This window comes from Strongylocentrotus purpuratus, unplaced genomic scaffold (assembly GCF_000002235.5).
Source record: "Strongylocentrotus purpuratus isolate Spur 01 unplaced genomic scaffold, Spur_5.0 spur5_scaffold_10, whole genome shotgun sequence".
Lineage (NCBI taxonomy): Eukaryota > Metazoa > Echinodermata > Echinoidea > Camarodonta > Strongylocentrotidae > Strongylocentrotus > Strongylocentrotus purpuratus.
In genome coordinates, this window is record NW_022145595.1 from 25,750,641 (window position 1) to 25,769,659 (window position 19,019).

Consider the following 19,019-nt stretch of genomic DNA (forward strand, 5'->3'; position numbering starts at 1 on the left):
GTGTCTCCACTGTGAGACTACATTTACCGCACTCTTTAGCTACTCTTGACACAACCAGAGACTGACAGAGGTAGGCTCAGCTCATAGGCTTTAGGAATTGTACTAAAGGATTAAATTATAATCTGTCTGCACTGTGAGACTATGGTGACTGCATGGTCTACTGGACACCATAGGCTCTGTACTATAGCTGCTCCTGCACTCAGCTTGTGTGTGTGTGTATTGTGTTCTTACAGACGTGTGTCAATCAGATATGATTATTTACGCTTGAGACTGACAGAGCTAGGCTCAGCTCCAGGCTCTATGGAATTGTGGTTAAGTGTCAAATCAGAGTCTGTACCCGCAGACTAACAGCAGTGCATATAATTCTATTTATGGGTATGTTCTTCTACTGCATACAGATTCACTTAGCTTGATATTCTGTAGACCCGTGCAGGCAATATTTTAGAATTGACAGATACCCTTGGCTTGTGGATCAAACACATTAATAGCAGTTAACCTTTTCAGAGATGCATACCAACTTCCTGTCATACCAGTTGTGAAAGTATTATATCAGGTTATTATTATCTTACACAAATACATACATTTTTAACATGTTATTGAACTTGGCTTGTCTCCAATCCTCCATCGACCCAAAATGCTGTGGAGCAAAAAATAGAAGAAAAAAGGAGCGATGAGAAATTAAGCTTTCAAAGGCTCCTAAAGGGCTCTGGTAAAAAAATAATTAAATACTTTAACATCGTTGTGAGAAAATTGCACTTAGGGTATACAACACCAACTCCCAAAAGAGGTCCCGCTAACAGAAAAAGTATTTTTTACACTGGCTATGTATATGAGTTGTGCAAGAAAGAATTTAGTTATATCAGAGATATCTTGTGGCATGTCTCTAGTTTTAAATATTGTAATAGTGGAATCTGCTGTCGGGTTCTAATCAGAGTTGTGGAAAACCATATTTAAAACATAATTGGCTAGTACCTCTGATTATTTTACATAATCGCCCACAAGCTCCTCACATGATTTTCCCCAACGTAATTCAATTACGAATCCTGATGATTTTTTTTTGTAAAGGTAAAAAACGGTTACCTAAACAGTGCAAACTGTGGATGACCTTGTTTGTTTCTAATCATGCAAAGAGAGCAATTTCTCTTCTTCCTTTTTTTTCTTTTAAAACTTCCGCAGGAGAAGAGAGAAAATATCCACCTTCCTATTCTGCGCAGCCCAAAGCTTCCTATGTCAATAGAAGCAATTAGAGTGTAGCAAGGTCCTGTAAAACTGCCAAATCCGTAGCAGACACAGCCGCCAATTGCCCTGCTGTAGTCTAAAGATTTGAGCTGCATTTACACTGCAGCCACAAATCATTGGTTTCGCATAGATCCAGAGCAACTACCACCAAACACGACGAAAAATCGAAAAAGCCACCTCTGGTGTATTTTTGTTTACACCCGCAGAAGTTTCACTGTTTTTTTGGCAGTGTAAAAGCAAATTTCGGTGAGGTACCGTTTACTGGTCACGTGACTCTCCTCACTCCCGTGCTTATGTATGCAGGGTATGCAGGGAACCGAAGAGTCGCGCATGCGCCCTTCTAGCCCCAAACCGGTATGAGCAAACTTCAGCCGTTTTTCATGGGTTTTTCCCCATAGTATAAATGGTAGAGTCTAAAAATCAATGTTTTTCGAAACGGTCTTTAGGGATGTGTAAATGGGCCCTTGGTTTATGACCGGGATTGGGAAGTTCACGATTCGTGACTTTCTTGAGGAGTGAAGGACGGTTTAATATTGTGTTTGCAGGTTTTAGTGTCACAGGGAAGGTGATAGACTTGCTGAATCTCCTCACAATTGATTTTGTGTTCTCACCCTTGTCTGGATCTGTGATACAATCTTGGCTGAACTTCATCACAACCTTGTGGAATATCTGTAGGCAACATTTTTATTTCTTCAGTTTTGACACCTTGTCTGACATTGTGATAAGATCTATGCCGAAACTTTATCACAAACTTTCGCAATTTCTATAGTCCAGACGATATGCTCTGTCTTAACTTTTAACACCTTGTCTGCATGCTGATAACATCTAAGTAGAAGTTACTTACTTGAAGAAAGGGAGTCTACCTGTTGATCATATAATACATTTCGTTCATCAAAACAATAAAGAGATCGAGGTCATAACAAAGGTATTTTATTCGAGCCACATTAGTGGATTTGAAAGGGCATACCATTTTCTTGAAAAAGAAGCTATATTTTCATTAGATTGTATGATTTGTACATAAATATATTGACACTTGAAAATTAAATAATTAAAACGTTGCATATCTTTTAGCCCTTGCTTCCCCCTTGCTCCCCCACCCCCCCCCCCTCATTCCCCAAAACTGTATCAACTTTCAGGGGCGACCTATAACTTTCTAGAGCTAAAATGTGCTTATTCGAGCCACATTAGTGGATTTGAAAGGGCATACCATTTTCTTGAAAAAGAAGCTATATTTTCATTAGATTGTATGATTTGTACATAGATATATTGACACTTGAAAATGAAATAATTAAAATGTTTCATATCTTTTAGCCCTTGCTTCCCCCTTGAAATTCTTTGTTTATTCTTTAAAAAAAGTTATATTCTTATCTTCATGTCTAATCTTATACAGTACTCCTCATCAGTGTCAGAATAGATAGAAAGTGTACATGTGAGCAATAAGAAAAAGATTTAGCTAATCTTGTCATTATCCAGCGTGATTAACTACACAAACAGTTACTCTGATCAAGAAGAATCAGAGAAAAAAGGTTTCTGGAAAGATCTTGTTGAGAAATAGTAGGGTCCCTTTATTTTTCCTTCTGCCTGCATGGGTACCATACTTAATCAGGAGACGCCGCAGGATTTGACTAGGGCTGGAAGTCCACTTATCGCAGTGTCCTCAAATTACTCCTGCCTTGCTGAACTGAGCTCAAAATCGCATGCAGAATTTGGCAGTAGCTAGACAAGCTCTTGTTTCTCCCGATTTGAGCCAGGGTTAGAGCCCTGTTTGCACGGAGCGAGTTGAAACGTGGTTCATTGGTACTCCTTTGGTTCGTTGGTACTCCCTTGCAGTCAGTAACAGGTATCTTTGTAAATTAGTTTTTGTTTCTTTGCAATATGATGTGTATAATTTGTGTATTTACATTTAGACCTACATATATCTGTTTGGTTTTGCTGTGAGAATAATGTGTTGCATGTTGTTCTTGATGTATGCATTCACACTCAAGAAAAGTGAGATTTGTTTCATAGTTGACATCTCTTCTGTTTTGCACCCAAGACACATGGAATGAATGAATTTCTTATCTTGTTTCTGCTGACTTTCATGTGTAAACATTGCGCAAGACAAATAATTCAGTTAAAGGTAAAGACCAGTATTGGAAACGCCCCAATTTCAAAAAATGAAATGCAAGCTCTTATTACCAATCATGTGAAAGAATATGTTTTGAATAATACATGATGATAAAAATGTTGACAGGAAACCGCCTACTAATTGATATACTTGGTAAATTAGTGTATCTCTCGCCTGTTGAGAGATACAAATGCATGTGTCGCGCACGTGTGTGTAGTCCCATATACATCTTTCTGTGTACAGTGATTCTAACTTTATAAAGACTTAGCCAAATTTCTTATCATTTTGATGATTCCAGAACCTTGCAGTACATCTATGCTAGATGATCAACCTTTTCTGATCGATTTCACAATGTTTCTTTCACAATGCAATCGCATGACCATAACTGGTCTTTAGCTTTAAATTCATTTTTAAAGTAAAATATTCATGGAATTTGAATTGCAATTAGAATCTCTAAGTAGTAAGACTTTTCACAAGAAAAAAAACTTTCTGATTGTGATTCAAAATTGTAATTTTTAGATCTGACTAATCTTGCCTTGCTCCATGTGTGAACAACCCTAATGTTAGCTTTGACAATCACAGGAATAGAGGAGTGTGTTTACATTAGCACACCGAGGACAAGTCTCAATTTTTTTCTTCTCTCTACTGTATCTGTTTGATGAGAGGAAATAGTAGCTTTGTTTGGACGTTCATGTAGGCCACCACTTGACAAATTTGATCCAATATTTCAAGTAGTTTTGATTTGTAACCTTTCCTAAGGATCGAGTTGCATGGTGAATTCTATTTGGGGAGACATAGTCAAAGGATATTGCTTATATTTTGAGCGTAAGTTTATCAGTGTGATACAGATTACAGGTGTCTGTAAGCCTGTTCAGAAAAAAGGAAATTTATAAGAAAATCATATGAAGAAACATCATAAAAAGAATCATCATATAGCGAAAAGGGCATGCAGACTAGATTATCATTGTCTGAAGAATGTTGTATAAAGAAATTAGTTTTTAAGACGTCGGTTGACATTACAGCTGGCAGATCATCAGTGCGCATTCATTATAAGCCCCGCCCAGTTATACAATTTTCCTAAGATATAACTTAAGACTTGAACAAAACACAGATTCTGATGTTCAGTCTAGTATAGCTACCATATCTGATTTTTGTATACATTGTAGCTGTCTTAACACCAAATTGTCTTCAAGAGGCCATGTTTTGTGAACAATCATGACTGTAAACTCATAACAGTGAAAGAAAACACACACACATGAGAATAAGTAATTCTTTGGCATCCTTGCAATGAATGTGGACCTTTTCCACAAAATACTATGTTGCAATTGCATATTTGTTATGTTCAATATTACATGTCTAGACAGTAATTTGATTTTAACTCATGTCAATTATCATTCTTTATTCATACAAGGGGTTGTCAGTGTGAACGGGCTTTGGCTTGGCTTCTGTCTGGTGAGATCTATTGGGCCCTAACAGGGAATAATTTTCCTGGTATCGCATCGCAATTTGCTATGCATTTTTGCATGACTGCTATACAAAATATCTTTTGTGTAGCAGTTTTCTTCCATAGAAATGTACAGAATTTCATTTGAAATATTTATCCATCGGCTGAAATTGCTAATCAAAAAATTTGAGGAAAATTATTCCCTGCCTAATTAATTAGCAGTCAGTACTCAACACTAACTAACCTGGCAATCATGCATTGTTGTGTTAGACAACACACCGTTCTGATCATGTACATGTACATGTAGTTCCATTCCTAGCCCAACAGCTTCAGTCTCTGATGTCAACGGTTGTTTGGCTGAGACTACGTCTGTACGTCTGGCTCCACTGACCACCTTGATGCAGAGACTGAAGTACTTTGTATGGGTCAGTGAGGGGAGGTTATGCAACGTATTTTGCGCATGATTGCTTATTACATCGCGCGCAGTAGCTTCAAGAAAACAGACAGATTAGCTGAAAGAAAGTCTTTATATTTTGATGTTTTACAATGATTACAAAAATATGTTCTTTGAGATCAGCAATTTTTTTCTAAATCAAACAGTTACATGTAAGTCTAGATAGAGAAAAATCACGGGCAAACTATTTGCAGGATTTCGGTGAAAATCTTGCGGCAAGGTTCACCATCTGTGTATAGCTATACACATTGTACTTCCATATACATGTATGCCCACTAAGGATTTCGTATTTTTATATGTTGGGAATCTCGAAATGCCACCTAGTGTTAGGTTTAGAACTTTTCTAAAAATCAAACGATCCAGATACATGTATTAAAGCACTTGTTGCATGTATAATCATCCTTCTGTTCACCTCTTTATACCCAGTGCCTACTGTACATACATGTATGCATACATGTTGATGAATTTGTATAGCTTCCACACAAAATAGCGATGCGATGTGAATCGTTCTACTCTCCAGCTTTCAGGAAAAAATCCATATCCTCATGCCCTGTGCATGGCCACCATAACAAATATTGTGACCGTGCCTGCTGCCGTTCTCCTATTACATTGTGATATGAAAATAATTTATGGCAATCTTTGCAAGGCCAATTACATATATACAGGAGCTGGTTCATGTACTGCATACAGTGCAGTATGGTTGAGGATTGGGGTGTTGCGTATGTACACATATTCTTGTCAGTCTTCTAAAAAGTACATGTACATGTACACGACATGCATGGTGTGCAAATGTTTTTAACCGCAAACTACATGTACACATACTAAGCATACAAAATTCGAAGACATTACAATGATACCAAACAAACAAAGAATAAAAAATACAAACAAAAAACAAGGAAAAAAACAAGCAAAAATGTAAATGTTTTGACCACTCTCTTTGCTCTATTTGAGATCTGTTTCTTTGTGTGTTTTGTTGTATTTATAAAGTTTGAAACACCTAGAGATTTTGCCATGTATATTTATTTAAGAATAATAATAATAATAATAATAATAATGATAGTTGGTTCTTGTATAGTGCTCATGTCTGTCAGACTAGATGCCCCTCCTGCTGCCATTATGGCGCTCTAGTATTTCAAGGAATTAGGCTATTAAATTCCTGCAAAGTACCCTATTACCTCACCTGGGTCAAGCATGGTAAATATACCGGTAAACTAATGTCTTGCCAGAGCTATTGGTGCTGTAGCCAGACTCGAACAGCGAACCATGTCATTGACAATCCAGTGACGTATCCGCTAGACAATTACTGTACACCCCCATAAACAATTGTATGCATATTAGCAAGTTGCATCATTCTACAGGAATAAGACCTAGCATCATCCTTTTGGAATCATTCATGATATTATTTTTATTAATTGAGTTGTGGAAGCGTCATTTCCTCCACACTCTCGTACAAGCATTTCCTCTTACGCACTGCAGAAAATATTGTCCGCTCAGAGGCAGAAGGAGGGTAAATCTGTAGTAAGGTACATGCGTTAATGCCCTTCTGGATCCAAACACACAATGTTATTTTTTGCGTGTTATGACTTTGAAGATGCAGAGTGGCCTTGATTACTATTCAGAGAATATCAAGACATCATTTCCTGGGTGTGTTGTGATGACGTGGGACTTCTTCATTTGTTTATGATGACATGGGACTTTTTCATTTGTTTATGATGACATGGGACTTTTTCATTTGTTATTTATGACGTGGGACTGTTTCATTTGTTTATGATATAGAATATTATTTTTTCTCACCTGGGCAGACCGAGGCAAACCCGTAAACACGGGTGTTAAAGGTGTAGAAAATAACAGAGATCTACTACATGCATGTGAAATGGATTTACGTGTACATGTAGGTGTGATTGAGCAGAAAGCTGTACATTTATGTACTGAAGCTAGTTTGCCAAGTTATGAGGACAGAATAGACTAGTTAACTAACATACTCAAATATATGGATGTATCTTTCCTGGGGACTTAGTGACAAGGCATTCCATTAACCTGTTATTAATGAATGAACTACTTGGAATCCAGTCTCCATACAGTACTTGTTGCTATGTCGGACAGGCCAAAGGTAAGCTTTCAAGTTGTCAAAAACAGCCTTTCTTTAAAAAGTTTTAAACATCATAAATTTTGAATATGTTGGTAAACCAGTCTGTTGGTTGAATATTTATGAAAAAATAGGGAATCATGATTATTGTGGTAAATATTATGCGAAATTGATTTCATTTTGGAATAACAGGCAGTATTGTCTCTTGCATCATACTGAAATGTGCTCAACGGGTTAGGCCTAAAGAGTTTTTTTTTTAGAAATGATCACTTCTTTTCAGGCTTCATTGTCTGAAATATGAAGCATCGATGCATATTGTCCATGACAACAGCAAGGCTGACACTGTAGAAAAAACAAACGCAGACAATGTAAATTACATGTTATGTCACAAGCGAATCCTGCATGTACTTTATTTAATGCACTGGCACTTGTTTACAGTACAACAGCAGTGTGTGACCTTTTTAGAGCGGTTTTGAAGATATATTCTCTGAAGGGCAACCTTTCCTCTTGACTTTTCCCCGCTGTTTTTATTGATTGTACTCCTGTACACATACATGTAGTTTGGCAAAAGATCATTAGGTATAATCATGCTGTATATCAATGCTAAATACAGACTTGGTAGAAGACTATTAAATTAAAGATTTGGGTCATTATAATTATCTTAAAGTAACAGACAAGAACAGCCAGTTGATACATGTAGTAAATTTGATTTTGAAAATGCACCTGTTCTTTGTATATTCATGAACTTAAAAAGATATTATCTCTCACTGTTATGGCAGTATTATTGTGGAATGTGGGGAAGATAACTTTTTGAGTTATTAATAACTATATGATTAGTCATCCTGTGTAAACACACAGAGGTTCATACACCTGTAGTAGCTAGCTAGCATTGTCGATATATATTCATGGGTGCAAGGTTCAATAGAATACCCCTATGACTCATATGAGGACATACATACATGTACATACATGGACATGATTGTCAGCTTGTGGTTAAAGTCAAAAGGGCATTAACCTACATGCTTTCACCCAGACTTAATGCCCTTCTGGCTCTCAGCTAGCAAATGATATTGAAATACATGTATTGTTCTGTATGTTAGAGGGTGTTTCTCATACCGTTTGACTTGTACAGGTGTACATGTATTTAATCTATTTATTCTCCATGGCTGATCAACAGGTGTACAGGTGTCTTTTTCCAATATCAATGGCAATTTTTGTTTTATGTTAATCAAGTTTTTAGGTCAAAGAAAGGGATTGTCTTACCCTTGTTTGCTGAAAACTTAAATGTGATTGAAGTTCAAGGATTGTTACACATATTTCCTGATCATAGTACATTTACATTTCAGTAAACAGAGATCTTTGAAGAGAAAGAGTCTTGAGACAAAGTCAGGAGATCTCAATTGAATTAAAAAAAATAGTGATTGAATAAAGCTATCAGTACATATATAAGGGTGTACATGTTGGCACAATTCTATTTTATAATTTTATTTAATTCCCACATTGAAACCTACATTGATAGTTGATACTTTGAATAAAACATTACATTCATTTTTACTTCAAATGGAAGAAAGGCAGGAATTAATATGATAACAAATAATAAATCAAGTACTTGAACCCTGCAAGTCTGAAGAATGAGCTTCTATAAATATGAATGTAAAATTAATAACTAAATCATTCATATCCTTACCAAGTTTAGTAATCTTTTAAGTTATTTTGGCCCGATATATTCTTGAGGATGCAAAATTAGTCAGCCAGTCCACCTTTCATTCTTGAGTTACAAAAGACACCCCCTAAAACAACAAATAAATACGAGGAGTATTAATGATTCAGCGGTTAACTATACATACATGTACATGTAATATACGCTGATGCAGACACCTGTATTGCGAGACACGCCCAATTTAGCACTTGAATATTTGGCATTATGTCAAAATATGTGTCCTTGTAAATTGCTTGTGTTAATTGATCAATGCACAAATATGAAGCCACATATTTCTTTCCTGCCTCTATCAATAGCCAATTCAGGTCAATAGCTTTTATTTACCAAACCAAACCCCTGATATGCATATCGAGGCAGAAATGATGCTCGTAGTTGGAGTGCTGCTGATAAATGCGTGTTGCGGTGTATGGTACTCGCAGACTACACTGTAGTTAGATGAGAAACAAAGAATGAACAGACAAGTGGTTTTAGGTGCAGTAAATTCCCTGGGGACATTGGGGCGTTGAATATGAAATGAGAACTCCCATGGCTCTATCAATGCGGCTCTTCAGAATGCAAGTTCATTTGAGAATCTAATCATAATGTAGCAACTGGGTACCATTTTTACACCTTTGCTAGTCTGAGTTTGAAGACCCCTTGAGAACAATGTGAGGACAATGTGAGGACATGGACTAAAGTATGAAAGATATGAAATTGCAGATTGCATGCACACTTAGGAGGAGTGATATTCTGTTTGCAAAATAATGTGGATCACCAAATGATCAATATCCTCTTACTTTGTTTGTAAGCAATGTTTATGACTCGTTCTTTTGGTTTCTCTTCTATAATTGCTATTTAACCAACACATACAAATATATTTAGGGAGAAAAAATCTTTCCTTTCCATTTCTTTTTTTCTTGGTAATCTAATAATCAATATCCTCTTTGATTGTTTGTAAGCATCGTTAATGACTCTGTATTTTGGTTTCTCTTCTATATGATTGCTACGTAAACAATACATGCAAACAACCAAATTTTCCCTTTATATTTCTTGTTTTCCTGTTTTCTTGGTAATCTATGGACTTTAAACTAACCCACTCAATCGCCACTTGACAGAATTCTTAGCTCATTAATCATCGGTGTCATTCCCAAAACAGAGACAAGGTCTGTGTGGGCAGACTACTGAACTACTGCTGCTGTTTAAAATTCAACGTACTCCTGTATGACTCATCTGAACAAGCAGAGAATACACATTGACTTGGTAGACCAGGGAATACCCTTTCTAACCAACGATGACTCATACCTGATGGAATGTCATTTCATTCATACTTTTTTTTTACACCAGCCATAGTAGCTAGTGTGAGGGAATCCCTCGGCTAGACTCTGCCAAAGGTGTTGGGACTTTTCTTTAGTTAAAAGTTGCATCAGTTTTATTCTATTTTCTAGTTTTCACATCAAGTAGATAGTTTATATAGCCTCTATTCTTTTGATGGATATATTTGATTTTTTAATTTTTAATATTTGAAATAAATCTTGGCATAAAAAAACTAATAAAAACAATGCAAGTTTAATCTACCGTTATTAAAGTTTGTACAGAAAGTTGATAGAATTGTAAATTGTCTGTATTACCGGTACATCTTGAAGAAAAGGAGAAAGAGAGATTTAAAGAGGAATCCTAACATTGCTGTTTTAGGCAGTTATGTTGACTCAAAAATGTATTTGATACAAATAGGCATACACCTGTAGATCAAAAAAGAATTCTGTGTGAGTACTTAACATGTGACAAGGAGCTCAACTCTCAAGTCAACATTGGAAGGATTTCAGACTAAAAGAGATGCAAGTTGTTTACATGAATCTGGTTATTTTTCTTGAATACCCCCTTCCTCCCCCCTCTCAAACACAGACAAACATACATGTAACATATATTTTGTTCAAACCCAGACAAACAGAAATTGAAGAGAAATACTGCACTGTTCAAATGTGGAATTATAGATTCCACATCTTTTTTGTTTGTCATGCATTGATCTAAACATAAGTTTAGATTTCATGTAACATGTAACATAGATTTTTACACTGGCACTTGCTGTCATTTCTTCTTTCTTTCTTCCTTCTATTTAAATTATTTCATTGCTATCTTGAGTGGCGGTCCCATATGGTAAAATTAAAACCACAAACATGTTTGATATCTTTGATGACAGTTATTGCCCATATTTAATAAGTGGGTGGAGTGACTGACAGTACACAGTATACTGATTAAACATTCATTAATGATCATTCTAGGAATTACATCTGGAGACAGGAGCGTCGCTGGAGGGAGAATGTGGAGCTGTGACACCCCCTTCCCATCCTACAAGTTTTCCTATCAGTAAATTTGTTGACTTTTTCTAAAAGGCAAATCGATACAAGTTTTTTTTTTTTTTTTTCTTCACAAGATTGCTCTATGAATTAGCGTTCATGTATATGTACATTGTATTCCGTTTATACACAAAACGGTTTTACTCTGTCCCCAAAGAACAGCTTACTTTTTAATTTTTAATTTATTTGTTATTAATTTATTTCCACATGTGGGATGGTTTACCCTTTCAACTTAAGTTGGTTGTCAAAGGGGTCCACACACATCTAAAAACTGTGCATCCATGTTAAAGACAGCTTAATTATACACCCATGTACATTTTATATTCAATAGATATACCGAAGTACATGGACGTAGAATGTTTGTGTAAATCCATCCGTGTACATGTATGCTGTACACTATGCAACTGTCTACAAAACTTTGAAAAAGGCTTTAAGGCCCCTCATGATGAAGTACCTTGGGAAGCCTTGGGAAATGAACATCAGCAGGGAAGAACTTCCCGTCTGATGAGGGACCTGGAAATCTGCAGCTGGTAATTGTGGAAATACAAATCTTAGACCATCTCTCATAACAAATTAAGAATTTTACCTTGATGATATTTATCTTCAAAACTAACAGCACAAACAAGTAAACTGATTAAAAAACTGTGGAAACTTGAAAAATTGAATACATGTACATTTATATGTAACATCACATTGTAAAGAAATGCATACAGTAATAATGGACAAAGTTATAATGGGTTTAATATGAAACTTATGAATGATGTTAATGTGCTTATCGTTGGTATACATGTACATTACCATCATGCACATGTGCAAATGTGCAATTACTTGTGTTTTGCTGTGAATGCAAATTGTAGTCCTACATTTTGAAACGTGATCCAATTACAGATTTTAGTTCTTGGATATCCATGTATGATTGCATATAATGAAGCTTGCTATGGATTTATAAGGCCATTTATATGGAGTCAATGCACTCCATAATTCCATTGAGAGTGGCCATAAATTGAAGCTCAGACCACCTTTTACAAAGGCTTACATGGTATACTAGTAGTAGAAATTGTCGTCAACAAATTGACATGTGGATTACAGGAGCATATTTGACTGGTTTTCCCTCTTTGTATGGCCCCCGATGTAAAGCGTATGTAGAGAATACGAAGGGCTTACTACTTGGTGCTGCATTACGATTTTAATTATCATTCAATTTGATGACGGGTTGGTTGGCGTTGCCAGTGGCTTATCACGTACCGTTCAGCTGCAGTTGTGTGCGTTTCCTAGAGGGGAAGGAAGGAAGGACAGAGCAAATGAGATTGAGATAGGGAGAGGGTATGGGGTTAAGGGATGAGGAGATACAGGGGTTTGGAGGAGCGAGGGGGGGGGGGGAAGGGGCATGGATGAAATTATATCCTGCACGTGTGTACGTTTCCTAAATGGAAAGGAAGGACGGACAGGGTAAATGAGATTGAGATAGGGAAAGGGTATGGGGTTAAGGGATGAGGAGATACCGGGGTTTGGCAGAGGGGTGGGGGGGGGGGGGCCTTTGAGGAAGGGGGAGGGGGCTTTGAGGAGGGGCATGGATGAAATTATGTCCTGCACGTGTGTACGTTTCCTAAATGGAAAGGAAGGAAGGAAGGACGGACAGGGTAAATGAGATTGAGATAGGGAGAGGGTATAGGGTTAAGGGATTAGGAGGTATTGGGGACAGTGGGGATGGGGGCTTTGAGGAGGGGTAGCGTGTGGATAAAATTATGTGTCCTACATGTACATTACTGGTTGGCTACATGTGCAGGTATCTTTCACTACCTGTGGAAGGAAAGAACTGTTAGTGGGTTTGAGATAGGGAGAGGCTACGGGGTTCGGGGGGTAGGAGACATTAGAGGAGGGGGGGGAGCAATGGAAGTGGGGCATGGGTAAAAGTGTGTCCTACATATACATGTGCAGTAGGTGAATTTAGGTTGCATACATGTTTCTTCCCCTACTTGTGGAAGGAAGGAAGGAAATTTTATTAGTGGTTGAGTTTTTTTCCCCTGCAGTGTTGGGAGGATAAGAAGTAAATGAGACTGAGATAGGGAGAGTGTATAGAGAAGAAGGCATGGGGTCAGGGAGATGAGGGGGTATGAGGAGGGGGAATAAGGAGGGGCGTGAGTTATTACAGTTGTATCCTACTGTGGATTTAGGCTACTTGTAACTTTCTCTACTTGTGCGAGGGAAGGGAGAAGGACTATTATATTGGTGGGTTTTAAGGAAGTGTTTTGTCGTGTTGAGGATGATTTATGAAAATGGGATTGAACTAGGGAGAGGAAACATGATGATGGTGATCCATAGCACTTGCATGGCGCCTTTTATCTGTTTCAAACATTAAAGGGCCCTGCTCCTTCAATAGTCATGGACTATACCTTTGCCTTAAAAAGATGGGTTTTGAGGCCTGCTTTAAAGCTTTCTAGCTTGTTAATATGCGATAAGGGGTGAGGGGACAGGGAGGGGGGGGGGGGGGTTGAGAAAGGTACATGGAGGACGATGTGTCCTAGATGTACATTTGCAATATTTAGAACACAACTTGCTCTAATGTGAGAGAGAAGTGAGAGGACCATATTTTGCATAGTAATTCACATGTAGGAGGACTGCTGTACATTGTCATGATAAGAATGATAGACAATATAAGATAATGTAAATGAGATTTAGATGAGGGGAGAATATTTTAAGGGATTGTTATATATATACATGTACATGTAGGGGATTCACAGTTAAATTATAGAACATGCATATATTGTTGAAGGGAAGGGGAAGGATTCTCATGTTGTGTCATGATGAGAATGATAGAACAAATAGGGATAGATTCAGAAATGAAATATGTTAAGATTGCACAGACACCTACATGAACTAATATGTGTAGTAAACTTGGGAAAATGGGTTATAGAAATAACAAAATAATTAATTCATTTGTGATGTTCATGTACATTTGAAATGGCCCAAGTGCAGGTTGAACAATAAAACACAGAATGACGTAATAGCCAAAAACGGAGGAGGATTCACATAGAGGGAGATAGATGGGGATCGAAAGCATTGGGAAATACGGATATGTACACGTACAGTACGTCTGTGTGTGTATCTGTGTGCATGTGTGTGGTTTACGCAATCACGGAGAACGCTTGTCATGATCATATTAAGGTTCATAGAAAGTCCACATTAAAATACATGAGACCGTTTACATTTAATGCAACATACAGCAACAGAGGAATATATGCATGAGACTAAAACATGATAATGGAGAGATACAACATACATCCATCCCACTATCCTTTGTAATAGATGGAATGAAAGAGAAGGATGCGATGTGGAACATCCTCCTCCTCCTCGTACAGTGCGGAGGCCTCATTTTGTTGATGACCATGGAGCAAATTATTTAAATGTGGCAAAGCGTGTGTACATGCGTGCCCATGCATCCAAAAAGCTCAGTCTATATTTGCTCTGTTAGCTCAGGCTCTGCAAACAGTGTGTGTGCCACTGCGTCCCCCACAAGCTACACTGTGGATGCTGTTGCAGCTAGTGGTAGCTGGTGACGATGCGCTGCTCTGTCGCCCTTGTCAGGGGATGTTTAATTATTAAGTAGTGCAGCCTGGGGGAAAGGTTAATGCTGCTTGATGGTGGAGTTTATTGATGAGCTTGTGACCTGCTTTTATGTACAATAGTAAGGCATCAATTCATGTATTTTATACATGAACCACAGTGTTAATGTTGAAAATTACATCTATTTGACAAGTATAAATATTTTACTGGTACATGTTTAGGTCTTTGGTACATGCATACGGGTAAAAAGAATTGCTTGAATGCTTGAAATTTAAGTAATGTTATAAATAGGTGGATGAATTTTGAAATTTAAGTAGAAAGTGGATTAATAGCCAAAACAATCAGTTGGGAAATATGGAATATAGTCAATTTTGTATATTTTAGTTGAGTTATAAGAGACTGTCACTCTCTTTAGCTTTGTATTTGCACAAAAGAGAACAAAGCAGCTTTGTAGCCTTGTACATATGTACAGACTACAGTATATAGTGTATCTTGCTTCTATATATGACAGTAGATCTACATTGCATGGCCTACGCATATATATATATATCTAAGGAAAAGAACAAAGGTGCCATTTACAATATCAATGTGTTTTTAATTGTAAGACACCATACTTAGACATACATGTTTCATATCTTTGATGCTCCTTGATTGCAGGGATATTGTATGCACATGTATTTGTAATGAGTGCTATTTAGATGTTATTCATTGTGTAGGTGTGGATTAACCTCACCTGATCAATAATTGCCCATGTGATGTGAGGTGAATATTTAATGATTATTATTTACATACCGCATGCCTATCAGAAAACCTGTACTATGTCAGGAATGTAAAAATACACTAATGTCAACATATTATGTACATGTACTATCAGCAGGGGAGACACGTAAGTACTTGCAGATAATAGCCAAAACAGATAACATGAACGACAAAGGATTTTGAGTCTGTTATTACATTTGATAATACAGGAAGTGTTTTAAACCATGATCAAGTTCAAACTATGTTGACTTTATTGAAACTTTTCCAAGAGACCCCCAATAAAAGTGAATAGCTTAACTATGCCATATGAGTGAATCTACAACCACCCAGTATATTCTGTATTCTATCTTTCCTTTGCCCATAATCGATGAGCGTTGTTGGTGTGTTTCTAACAATCAGCAAATGTTTTTGTCATTGTGTCTTTCAGATAGCTTGTGTTTGAGAGAGGACGAGCCAATTTCCAGCTGATCTGTAGACCTACGCAAATTTGCAGCCATTTGAGCTGCTCTTCACGACTTAAACTCATTCTCATTGTGTAAGTATTGACATTAACTACTTTTTCACTCCTGAAGCTATTTCAAACCGAGGAGCTTCAAAGCATTTTGCCCCTACCTTGCTTCGTATGATCACTACTATGACCTACATGTATATCGAGGTAAAGGGAACCATTCAGTATGTTTGTACAAACATCTATGGAGAGGGAAGAAGACACTGGTATGGTGTGCCAAACAAGTGCTTGCGTAAGGAGTATGTGGGCTGTTTGTTATTTCACGATCATACCCATACAAATGTGCAAGTGAAACATTTCTTTTTAGGCAGTAAAATTACTCTAACTTGCAACTTGTATTTAATGGTAATAGGTTAATTAATACCAGGGGATTCTCATTCAGGGAAAAGCAGATTTAGTAGACTGGTCTATAATAATCGTGGTTAAGCGGAAAACCAATCTTTGATTATCAAGTTCCTGCATAGGGCGTAATCTGCACATCCTTTGGTTACATATACATGTAGATGTCCAAGTATGTCTACGTCTACATGTAGTGTACACAATTTTACATTTACATACATGTACATGCTGTTGTTGCGTATGAAATTCAAAAGTATGAATTAATGATTAATGATGATAATAGATTAATCCCCTGTAAAAGAAACATAAAATTAATTAAGAAAGGGGAAACTTGAATTTATATGGAGGTCTAAATGGTCCGTGATTTACATTTAGATTTCTTTACAGGGCTTATTTTGTTATGGTTAGTCTTGGACATACATGTATATACTCTTATTATTCTTTATATTTTATTTTATTTTTGTATCTGATGGAACAGATATGTCTTTGATTCTACAATTGCCTCACATGTAAATAACACGATTGTATTTATTCATTTCTGGATCAGTTAGGACCAAATATAATTATAAGATTTACAATTTTACATGCACACAGCCTTTAAATTATTTTGCTCTCCTATTGTGCAGTGGGACCAAATAAATATATTCTCACGAAAGAGGGGAACAATGTAAGTCTTGTAAGTCGTCCATTGAATTTGAAAAGAAAAGAATACATCTCGAAAGAATAAAAACATGTTGACTGTTTATCCGGGTTAGTCCCACACACCTGCATCGGTGTACAGTCGACCCAGACTGGCAAATACTCCACTCTGTATTGACAAGTGTGGTTAACCACAATAATGAGGGAGTGATCAGCAGGGCAAGGCAGTCGCTGAAAATAAAAAGCACTTCTAAAACAAGCCGCAGTGCTCACTAGTCAAACTTTCGTTTCGATATCAAATCAATTCAGGAAGTAGGAGAGAAGTAAACATCATTATCAAACCAGGTAGCTTGGGTCAGGGTTGGTAGCCTCGAGTCCGGACTTATTGATTTTTCTTTTGACAGCTTGAGTAGCGTCCTTTTAAAAGCAATGTTTTTAAAGTGATGTTATTTGAAAAACGGGCTTTCGAAAATTCAAATTGGTCAGATAGAATAAAAAGGACAAAACAAGGAAAGGATGAGACTGAGAGAGAAAGCAGGAATGATAAACAAGATGTACAGTGTATGTAACGTTCAAGCAAAAAAAAGAAATAGCAAATGAAATTGCTTATTGATTTATTCGTTATTCTTATAATGGCACTAATGATGTTGATAATGATCATGGCAAGATGGAACATCAGAGAGAGAGAGAGAGACAGAGAGAGAGAGAGAGAGAGAGAGAGAGACAGAGACACAGACAGAGAGAGAGAGAAAACAAAGTGAAACAGATTATGGTTAGGGGATTTTTCTTTCTTAGCATTCTTTGCGGAAGGAAATAGAAGAAATAGGCAAACATGTTTGTTTTGACTGCTAACACTTTGCTCTTTGAATGTCTTGGGGAGAATAATCAATAAAAAAGATAAGAAACAAGAAACAAATACATTTCTTTGAAATAAGTACAGCTTTGCAGACAAAAATTAAAAAATAAAAATTCTTAAAAGACATTCACATTCACAACAAATGTATGCACATGTGTCATTTTAGTTTGTGTGTACATGTTCTCTGAATGTTGAAATAAACGGGACATGCAATTTATGAATTTATTCACTTCCTGTTGAAGGGAAATAAAAAATTCCCCTCCCGTCCAGTACCAAGATACATTCATTTGTGTTACTGTGAGCGCAAATATATGTTCTTGCAACATAAGGGGAAAGTAGATGATGCCGGAAGTCTAAACAAATTGTACAATGTGTATTAAACTGAATGGTCGTTTGCCTATATGCATAGATAACATTCCTCTCCAGTTATTTTTTATGTTGGAAACATACACTTACAGGAAAAATTAAAGGATTATGATAATAAACATATTCAAAGCAGTGAATAAAGTAACCATTAGATTTGTATACATATTTTGATTAAACTGTACTACATGTAGATGTATAAATATCAGACATTTATTTATTTATTTATTCATGTCTTCTTTAAAAAGCAGGGTAGTTCATTCATTTGAAAAACTGCTTTACGATGAAGCCCTGCTGCAAGATACAAAATACATGAACAAAAAAAAAATCTTTAAAAAACAACTTAAAACAAAAAACAATGCTTAACATGAAATACTAGAAAGTATCAATACAAAATTACAAATAATTAGTGCATGTAGCATACATTACATAAGGTTTAAAAAATACCAGGAATCCATGTTTACTTTTTGGAAAGGGGGGGGGGGGGTCCATATTAAATTTTCAGAGTCTGACTCCATACACTCTGTGTTTTGAATATGTGTGTTTACACTTTACAGTTTGAGTGCCTGGAATTACATTTGGGGTGCCCATGGGTCCTGGGTGCCTAG

General features: G+C 36.7%; 1 protein-coding gene across 2 annotated transcripts in view; it reads left to right on the top strand.

Annotated features, from left to right (window-relative positions):
* Window positions 1-19,019, top strand: part of LOC580919 (stress-activated protein kinase JNK) — a 50,310-nt gene that overhangs the window by 9,218 nt on the left and 22,073 nt on the right. For both annotated transcript variants that reach the window (XM_030979896.1, XM_030979898.1), the window contains exon 2: window positions 16,134-16,241. The gene's annotated coding sequence lies outside the window, so the exon portion shown is untranslated. The remainder of the gene's footprint in view (window positions 1-16,133; window positions 16,242-19,019) is intronic.